Source organism: Pristiophorus japonicus, unplaced genomic scaffold (assembly GCF_044704955.1).
Source record: "Pristiophorus japonicus isolate sPriJap1 unplaced genomic scaffold, sPriJap1.hap1 HAP1_SCAFFOLD_168, whole genome shotgun sequence".
Lineage (NCBI taxonomy): Eukaryota > Metazoa > Chordata > Chondrichthyes > Pristiophoridae > Pristiophorus > Pristiophorus japonicus.
Window position 1 is genome coordinate 4,161 of NW_027251362.1, and position 10,150 is coordinate 14,310.

Below are 10,150 nucleotides of genomic sequence, written 5' to 3' on the forward strand. Positions count from 1 at the left end.
GGACCAAGGGACCGGTGGCTGAGGGCCAAGGGACCGGTGGCTGAGGTCCAAGGGACCGGTGTCTGAGGGCCAAGGGACCGGTGGCTGAGGGCCAAGGGACCGTTGTCTGAGGGCCAAGGGTCCGGTGTCTGAGGGCCAAGGGACCGGTGGCTGAGGGCCAAGGGACAGGTGGCTGAGGGCCAAGAGACTGATGGCTGAGGGCCAAGCGACCGGTGGCTGATGGCCAAGTGACCGGTGGCTGAGGGCCACGGGACCGGTGGCTGAGGGCCAAGGGACCGGTGGCTGAGGTCCACGGGACCGGTGGCTGAGGGCCAAAGGACCGGTGGCTGAGGGCTAAGGGACCAGTGTCTGGAGGCCAAGGGACAGGTGGCTGAGGGCCAAGAGAATGTTGGCTGAGGGCCAAGGGACCGGTGGCTGATGGCCAAGGGACCGGTGGCTGAGGTCCATGGGACCGGTGGCTGAGGGCCAAGGGACCAGTGGCTGAGGGCCAAGGGACCAGTGGATAAGGGCGAAGGGACCGTTGGCTGAGGGCCAAGTGACCGGTGGCTGAAGGCCAAGTGACCAGTTGCTCAGTGCCAAGGGACTGGTGGCTGAGGGCAAAGGGACTGGTGGCTGAGGGACAAGGGACCGGTGGCTGAGGGCCAAGTGACTGGTTGCTCAGTGCCAAGGGACCGGTGGCTGAGGGCCAAGTGACTGGTTGCTCAGTGCCAAGCGACTGGTGGCTGAGGGCCAAGTGACTGGTTGCTCAGTGGCAAGAGACTGGTGGCTGAGGGCCAAGGGACCAGTGGCTAAGGGCCAAGGGACAGGTGGCTGAGGGCCAAGAGACTGTTGGTTGCGGGCCAAGGGACCGGTGGCTGAGGGTCAACGGACCGGTGGCTGAGGTCCACGGGACCGGTGGCTGAGTGCCAAGGGACTGGTGGCTAAGCGTTAACGGACCGGTGGCTGAGGGCCAAGTGACCGGTGGCTGAGGGCCAAGGGGCTGGTGGCTGAGGGCCAAGGGACCGGTGCCTGAGGGCCAAGGGACCGGTGGCTGAGGGCCAAGCGGCTGGTGGCTGAGGGCCAAGGGACCGGTGGCTGAGGGCCAACGGGCTGGTGGCTGAGGGCCAAGGGACTGGTGGCTGAGGGCGAAGGGACCGGTGGCTGAGGACCAAGGGTCCAGTTGCTGAGGGCCAAGGGACCGGTGGCTGATGGCCAAGGGACCAGTTGCTGAGGGCCAAGGGACTGGAGGCTGAGGGCCAAGGGACCGGTCGCTGAGGACCAAGGGACCGGTGGCTGAGGGCCAAGTGACCGGTGGCTGAGGTCCAAGGGACTGGTTGCTGAGAGTCAAGGGACCGATGGCTGAGGGTCAAGGACCAGGTGGCTGAGGGTCAAGGACGCGGTGGTTGAGAGCCAAGTGACCGGTGGCTGAGGGCCAAGGGACCGGTGGCTGAGGGCCAAGGTTCTAGTCGCTGAGAGCCAAGGGACTGGTGGCTGAGGACCAAGGGACTGGTGGCTGAGGGTCAAGGGACCGGTGGCTGAGGGCAAACGGACTGGTGGCTGAGGGTCAAGGACCCGGTGGCTGAGGGCCAAGGGACTGGTGGCTGAGGGTCAAGGACCCGGTGGATGAGAGCCAAGTGACCGGTGGCTGAGCTCCAAGGGACTTGTGGCTGAGGGTCAAGGACCCGGTGGCTGAGAGCCTAGTGACCGGTGGCTGAGGGCCAAGGGACTGGTGGCTGACAACCAAGGGACTGGTGGCTGAGGGCCAAGTGACCGGTGGATGAGTGCCAAGGGTGCGGTCGCTGAGAGCCAAGGGACCGGTGGCTGAGGACCAAGGGACTGGTGGCTGAGAATCAAGGGACTGGTGGCTGAGGGCCAAGCGACCGGTGGATGAGGGCCAAGGGTCCGGTCGCTGAGAGCCAAGGGACCGGTGGCTGAGCACCAAGGGACCAATTGCGAAGTGCCTAAAGAACAACTGCTGAGGGCTAAATCACCAGGTGCTAAGTGCTAAATGACCGCTTGCTGAGGGCCAAGGGACAAGTTGTGATGGCCAAAGGAATGGTTGCCGAGAGTCAAGGGACCGATGGCTGAGGGTCAAGGGACTGGTGGCTGAGGGTCAATGGACTGGTGGCTGAGGGCCAAGGGACTTGTGGCTGAGTGTCAAGGACCCGGTGACTGAGGGCCAAGGGACTGGTGGCTGAGGGTCAAGGGACTGGTGGCTGAGGGCCAAGGGACTTGTGGCTGAGTGTCAAGGACCCGGTGACTGAGGGTCAAGGGACTGGTGGCTGAGGGTCAAGGGACTGGTGGCTGAGTGCCAAGGGACTTGCGGCTGAGTGTCAAGGACTCGGTGGCTGAGGGCCATGGGACTGCTGGCTGAGGGTCAAGGACCCGGTGGCTGAGAGCCAAGTGACCGGTGGCTGAGGTCCAAGGGACTGGTGGCTGAGGGCCAAGGAACCGGTGGCTGAGGCCCAAGGGACTGGTGGCTGAGAGTGAAGGACCCGGTGGCTGAGAGCTTAGTGACCGGTGGCTGAGGGCCAAGGGACTGGTGGCTGAGGACCAAGTGACTGGTGGCTGAGGGCCAAGGGACTGGTGGCTGAGGGTTAAGGGACTGGTGGCTGAGGGCCAAGGGACTTGTGGCTGAGTGTCAAGGACCCGGTGACTGAGGGTCAAGGGACTGGTGGCTGAGGGTCAAGGGACTGGTGGCTGAGGGCCAAGGGACTTGCGGCTGAGTGTCAAGGACCCGGTGACTGAGGGCCAAGGGACTGGTGGCTGCGGGTCAACGACCCGGTGGCTGAGAGCCAAGTGGCCGGTGGCTGAGGTCCAAGGCACTGGTGGCTGAGGGCCAAGGGACCGGTGGTTGAGGGCCAAGGGGCTGGTGGCTGAGGGTCAAGGACCCGGTGGCTGAGAGCCTAGTGACCGGTGGATGAGGGCCAAGGGACTGGTGGCTGAGGACCAGGGACTGGTGGCTGAGAGCCAAGCGTCCGGTGGCTGAGGGTCAAGGGACTGGTGGCTGAGGGCCAAGAGTCCAGTCGCTTAGAGCCAAGGGACTGGTGGCTGAGGAACAAGGGACTGGTGGCTGAGGGTCAAGGGACCGGTGGCTGAGGGACAAGGGACCAGTGGCTGAGGGCCAAGTGACCAGTGACTGAGGGCCAAGGGACTGGTGGCTAAGGGTCAAGGGAACGGTGGCTGAGGGCCAAGGGACTGGTGGCTGAGTGTCAAGGACTCGGTGGCTGAGGGCCATGGGACTGGTGGCTGAGGGTCAAGGACCCGGTGGCTGAGAGCCAAGTGACCGATGGCTGAGGTCCAAGGGACTGGTGGCTGAGGGCCAAGGAACCGGTGGCTGAGGCCCAAGGGACTGGTGGCTGAGAGTCAAGGACCCGGTGGCTGAGAGCCTAGTGACCGGTGGCTGAGGGCCAAGGGACTGGTGGCTGAGGACCAAGGGACTGGTGGCTGAGGGCCAAGCGTCCGGTGGCTGAGGGTCAAGGGACCGGTGGCTGAGTGCCAAGAGACCAGTGGCTGAGGGTCAAGGGACTGGTGGCTGAGGGTCAAGTGACCGTTGGCTGAGGGCCAAGGGACTGGTCGCTGAGTGCCAAGGGACCGGTGGCTGAGGGCCAAGGGACCGGTGGCTGAGGGCCAAGGGGCTGGTGGCTGAGAGCCAATGGACCGGTGGCTGAGGGCCAAGGGTCTGGTGGCTGAGGGACAAGGGACTGGTGGCTGAGGACCAAGGGGCAGGTGGCTGAGGGCCAAGGGGCTGGTGGCTGAGGGCCAAGGGACCGGTGGCTGAGGGCCAAGGGGCTGGTGGCTGAGGGCCAAGGGACCGGTGGCTGAGGGCCAAGGGACCGGTGGCTGAGGACCAAGGATCCAGTTGCTGAGGGCCAAGGGACCGGTGGCTGATGGCCAAGGGACCAGTGGCTGAGGGCCAAGGGAATGGTGGCTGAGGGCCAAGGGACTGGTGGCTGAGGGCCAAGGGACCGGTCGCTGAGGACCAAGGGACCGGTGGCTGAGGGCCAAGGGACCGGTGGCTGAGGTCCAAGGGACCGGTGTCTGAGGGCCAAGTGACCGGTGGCTGAGGGCCAAGGGACCGTTGTCTGAGGGCCAAGGGTCCGGTGTCTGAGGGCCAAGGGACCGGTTGCTGAGGGCCAAGGGACAGGTGGCTGAGGGCCAAGAGACTGATGGCTGAGGGCCAAGCGACCGGTGGCTGATGGCCAAGTGACCGGTGGCTGAGGGCCACGGGACCGGTGGCTGAGGGCCAAGGGACCGGTGGCTGAGGTCCACGGGACCGGTGGCTGAGGGCCAAAGGACCGGTGGCTGAGGGCTAAGGGACCAGTGTCTGGAGGCCAAGGGACAGGTGGCTGAGGGCCAAGAGAATGTTGGCTGAGGGCCAAGGGACCGGTGGCTGATGGCCAAGGGACCGGTGGCTGAGGTCCATGGGACCGGTGGCTGAGGGCCAAGGGACCAGTGGCTGAGGGCCAAGGGACCAGTGGATAAGGGCGAAGGGACCGGTGGCAGAGGGCCAAGTGACCGGTGGCTGAAGGCCAAGTGACCAGTTGCTCAGTGCCAAGGGACTGGTGGTTGAGGGCAAAGGGACTGGTGGCTGAGGGACAAGGGACCGGTGGCTGAGGGCCAAGTGACTGGTTGCTCAGTGCCAAGGGACCGGTGGCTGAGGGCCAAGTGACTGGTTGCTCAGTGCCAAGCGACTGGTGGCTGAGGGCCAAGTGACTGGTTGCTCAGTGGCAAGAGACTGGTGGCTGAGGGCCAAGGGACTTGTGGCTGAGTGTCAAGGACCCGGTGACTGAGGGCCAAGGGACTGGTGGCTGAGGGTCAAGGGACTGGTGGCTGAGGGCCAAGGGACTTGTGGCTGAGTGTCAAGGACCCGGTGACTGAGGGTCAAGGGACTGGTGGCTGAGGGTCAAGGGACTGGTGGCTGAGTGCCAAGGGACTTGCGGCTGAGTGTCAAGGACCCGGTGACTGAGGGCCAAGGGACTGGTGGCTGAGGGTCAACGACCCGGTGGCTGAGAGCCAAGTGGCCGGTGGCTGAGGTCCAAGGGACTGGTGGCTGAGGGCCAAGGGACCGGTGGTTGAGGGCGAAGGGGCTGGTGGCTGAGGGTCAAGGACCCGGTGGCTGAGAGCCTAGTGACCGGTGGATTTGGGCCAAGTGACTGGTGGCTGAGGACCAAGGGACTGGTGGCTGAGGGCCAAGCGTCCGGTGGCTGAGGGTCAAGGGACTGGTGGCTGAGGGCCAAGACTCCAGTCGCTGAGAGGCAAGGGAATGGTGGCTGAGGAACAAGGGACTTGTGGCTGAGGGTCAAGGGAGCGGTGGCTGAGGGACAAGGGACCAGTGGCTGAGGGCCAAGGGACCAGTGACTGAGGGCCAAGGGACTGTTGGCTAAGGGTCAAGGGACCGGTGGCTGAGGGCCAAGGGACTGGTGGCTGTGTGTCAAGGACTCGGTGGCTGAGGGCCATGGGACTGGTGGCTGAGGGTCAAGGACCCGGTGGCTGAGAGCCAAGTGACCGGTGGCTGAGGTCCAAGGGACTGGTGGCTGAGGGCCAAGGAACCGGGGGCTGAGGCCCAAGGGACTGGTGGCTGAGAGTCAAGGACCCGGTGGCTGAGAGCCTAGTGACCGGTGGCTGAGGGCCAAGGGACTGGTGGCTGAGGACCAAGGGACTGGTGGCTGAGGGCCAAGGGACTGGTGGCTGAGGGTCAAGGGACTGGTGGCTGAGGGCCAAGGGACTTGTGGCTGAGTGTCAAGGACCCGGTGACTGAGGGTCAAGGGACTGGTGGCTGAGGGTCAAGGGACTGGTGGCTGAGGGCCAAGGGACTTGCGGCAGAGTGTCAAGGACCCGGTGACTGAGGGCCAAGGGACTGGTGGCTGAGGGTCAACGACCCGGTGGCTGAGAGCCAAGTGGCCGGTGGCTGAGGTCCAAGGGACTGGTGGCTGAGGGCCAAGGGACCGGTGGTTGAGGGCCAAGGGGCTGGTGGCTGAGGGTCAAGGACCCGGTGGCTGACAGCCTAGTGACCGGTGGATGAGGGCCAAGGGACTGGTGGCTGAGGACCAAGGGACTGGTGGCTGAGAGCCAAGCGTCCGGTGGCTGAGTGTCAAGGGACTGGTGGCTGAGGGCCAAGAGTCCAGTCGCTTAGAGCCAAGGGACTGGTGGCTGAGGAACAAGTGACTGGTGGCTGAGGGTCAAGGGACCGGTGGCTGAGGGACAAGGGACCAGTGGCTGAGGGCCAAGTGACCAGTGACTGAGGGCCAAGGGACTGGTGGCTAAGGGTCAAGGGACCGGTGGCTGAGGGCCAAGGGACTGGTGGCTGAGTGTCAAGGACTCGGTGGCTGAGGGCCATGGGACTGGTGGCTGAGGGTCAAGGACCCGGTGGCTGAGAGCCAAGTGACCGGTGGCTGAGGTCCAAGGGACTGGTGGCTGAGGGCCAAGGAACCGGTGGCTGAGGCCCAAGGGACTGGTGGCTGAGAGTCAAGGACCCGGTGGCTGAGAGCCTAGTGACCGGTGGCTGAGGGCCAAGGGACTGGTGGCTGAGGACCAAGGGACTGGTGGCTGAGGGCCAAGCGTCCGGTGGCTGAGGGTCAAGGGACCGGTGGCTGAGTGCCAAGAGACCAGTGGCTGAGGGTCAAGGGACTGGTGGCTGAGGGTCAAGTGACCGTTGGCTGAGGGCCAAGGGACTGGTCGCTGAGTGCCAAGGGACCGGTGGCTGAGGGCCAAGGGACCGGTGGCTGAGGGCCAAGGGGCTGGTGGCTGAGAGCCAATGGACCGGTGGCTGAGGGCCAAGGGACTGGTGGCTGAGGGACAAGGGACTGGTGGCTGAGGACCAAGGGGCAGGTGGCTGAGGGCCAAGGGACCGGTGGCTGAGGGCCAAGGGACCGGTGGCTGAGGGCCAAGGGGCTGGTGGCTGAGGGCCAAGGGACCGGTGGCTGAGTGCCAAGGGGCTGGTGGCTGAGGGCCAAGGGACCGGTGGCTGAGGGCCAAGGGACCGGTGGCTGAGGACCAAGGATCCAGTTGCTGAGGGTCAAGGGACCGGTGGCTGATGGCCAAGGGACCAGTGGTTGAGGGCCAAGGGAATGGTGGCTGAGGGCCAAGGGACTGGTGGCTGAGGGCCAAGGGACCGGTCGCTGAGGACCAAGGGACCGGTGGCTGAGGGCCAAGGGACCGGTGGCTGAGGTCCAAGGGACCGGTGTCTGAGGGCCAAGGGACCGGTGGCTGAGGGCCAAGGGACCGTTGTCTGAGGGCCAAGGGTCCGGTGTCTGAGGGCCAAGGGACCGGTGGCTGAGGGCCAAGGGACAGGTGGCTGAGGGCCAAGAGACTGATGGCTGAGGGCCAAGCGACCGGTGGCTGATGGCCAAGTGACCGGTGGCTGAGGGCCACGGGACCGGTGGCTGAGGGCCAAGGGACCGGTGGCTGAGGTCCACGGGACCGGTGGCTGAGGGCCAAAGGACCGGTGGCTGAGGGCTAAGGGACCAGTGTCTGGAGGCCAAGGGACAGGTGGCTGAGGGCCAAGAGAATGTTGGCTGAGGGCCAAGGGACCGGTGGCTGATGGCCAAGGGACCGGTGGCTGAGGTCCATGGGACCGGTGGCTGAGGGCCAAGGGACCAGTGGCTGAGGGCCAAGGGACCAGTGGATAAGGGCGAAGGGACCGTTGGCTGAGGGCCAAGTGACCGGTGGCTGAAGGCCAAGTGACCAGTTGCTCAGTGCCAAGGGACTGGTGGCTGAGGGCAAAGGGACTGGTGGCTGAGGGACAAGGGACCGGTGGCTGAGGGCCAAGTGACTGGTTGCTCAGTGCCAAGGGACCGGTGGCTGAGGGCCAAGTGACTGGTTGCTCAGTGCCAAGCGACTGGTGGCTGAGGGCCAAGTGACTGGTTGCTCAGTGGCAAGAGACTGGTGGCTGAGGGCCAAGGGACCAGTGGCTAAGGGCCAAGGGACAGGTGGCTGAGGGCCAAGAGACTGTTGGTTGCGGGCCAAGGGACCGGTGGCTGAGGGTCAACGGACCGGTGGCTGAGGTCCACGGGACCGGTGGCTGAGTGCCAAGGGACTGGTGGCTAAGCGTTAACGGACCGGTGGCTGAGGGCCAAGTGACCGGTGGCTGAGGGCCAAGGGGCTGGTGGCTGAGGGCCAAGGGACCGGTGCCTGAGGGCCAAGGGACCGGTGGCTGAGGGCCAAGCGGCTGGTGGCTGAGGGCCAAGGGACCGGTGGCTGAGGGCCAACGGGCTGGTGGCTGAGGGCCAAGGGACTGGTGGCTGAGGGCGAAGGGACCGGTGGCTGAGGACCAAGGGTCCAGTTGCTGAGGGCCAAGGGACCGGTGGCTGATGGCCAAGGGACCAGTTGCTGAGGGCCAAGGGACTGGAGGCTGAGGGCCAAGGGACCGGTCGCTGAGGACCAAGGGACCGGTGGCTGAGGGCCAAGCGACCGGTGGCTGAGGTCCAAGGGACCGGTGTCTGAGGACCAAGGGACCGGTGGCTGAGGGCCAAAGGACCGTTGTCTGAGGGCCAAGGGTCCGGTGTCTGAGTGCCAAAGGGACCGGTGGCTGATGGCCAAAGGACCGGTGGCTGAGAGCCAATACCGGTGTCTGAGGGCCAAGGGTCCGGTCGCTGAGGGCCAAGGGACAGGTGGCTGAGGGCCAAGGGACCGTTGTCTGAGGGCCAAGGGTCCGGTGTCTGAGGGCCAAGGGACCAGTTGCTGAGGGGCAAGGGACAGGTGGCTGAGGGCCAAGAGACTGATGGCTGAGGGCCAAGCGACCGGTGGCTGATGGCCAAGTGACCGGTGGCTGAGGGCCACGGGACCGGTGGCTGAGGGCCAAGGGACCGGTGGCTGAGGTCCACGGGACCGGTGGCTGAGGGCCAAAGGACCGGTGGCTGAGGGCTAAGGGACCAGTGTCTGGAGGCCAAGGGACAGGTGGCTGAGGGCCAAGAGAATGTTGGCTGAGGGCCAAGGGACCGGTGGCTGATGGCCAAGGGACCGGTGGCTGAGGTCCATGGGACCGGTGGCTGAGGGCCAAGGGACCAGTGGCTGAGGGCCAAGGGACCAGTGGATAAGGGCGAAGGGACCGGTGGCAGAGGGCCAAGTGACCGGTGGCTGAAGGCCAAGTGACCAGTTGCTCAGTGCCAAGGGACTGGTGGTTGAGGGCAAAGGGACTGGTGGCTGAGGGACAAGGGACCGGTGGCTGAGGGCCAAGTGACTGGTTGCTCAGTGCCAAGCGACTGGTGGCTGAGGGCCAAGTGACTGGTTGCTCAGTGGCAAGAGACTGGTGGCTGAGGGCCAAGGGACTTGTGGCTGAGTGTCAAGGACCCGGTGACTGAGGGCCAAGGGACTGGTGGCTGAGGGTCAAGGGACTGGTGGCTGAGGGCCAAGGGACTTGTGGCTGAGTGTCAAGGACCCGGTGACTGAGGGTCAAGGGACTGGTGGCTGAGGGTCAAGGGACTGGTGGCTGAGTGCCAAGGGACTTGCGGCTGAGTGTCAAGGACCCGGTGACTGAGGGCCAAGGGACTGGTGGCTGAGGGTCAACGACCCGGTGGCTGAGAGCCAAGTGGCCGGTGGCTGAGGTCCAAGGGACTGGTGGCTGAGGGCCAAGGGACCGGTGGTTGAGGGCGAAGGGGCTGGTGGCTGAGGGTCAAGGACCCGGTGGCTGAGAGCCTAGTGACCGGTGGATTTGGGCCAAGTGACTGGTGGCTGAGGACCAAGGGACTGGTGGCTGAGGGCCAAGCGTCCGGTGGCTGAGGGTCAAGGGACTGGTGGCTGAGGGCCAAGACTCCAGTCGCTGAGAGGCAAGGGAATGGTGGCTGAGGAACAAGGGACTTGTGGCTGAGGGTCAAGGGAGCGGTGGCTGAGGGACAAGGGACCAGTGGCTGAGGGCCAAGGGACCAGTGACTGAGGGCCAAGGGACTGGTGGCTAAGGGTCAAGGGACCGGTGGCTGAGGGCCAAGGGACTGGTGGCTGTGTGTCAAGGACTCGGTGGCTGAGGGCCATGGGACTGGTGGCTGAGGGTCAAGGACCCGGTGGCTGAGAGCCAAGTGACCGGTGGCTGAGGTCCAAGGGACTGGTGGCTGAGGGCCAAGGAACCGGGGGCTGAGGCCCAAGGGACTGGTGGCTGAGAGTCAAGGACCCGGTGGCTGAGAGCCTAGTGACCGGTGGCTGAGGGCCAAGGGACTGGTGGCTGAGGACCAAGGGA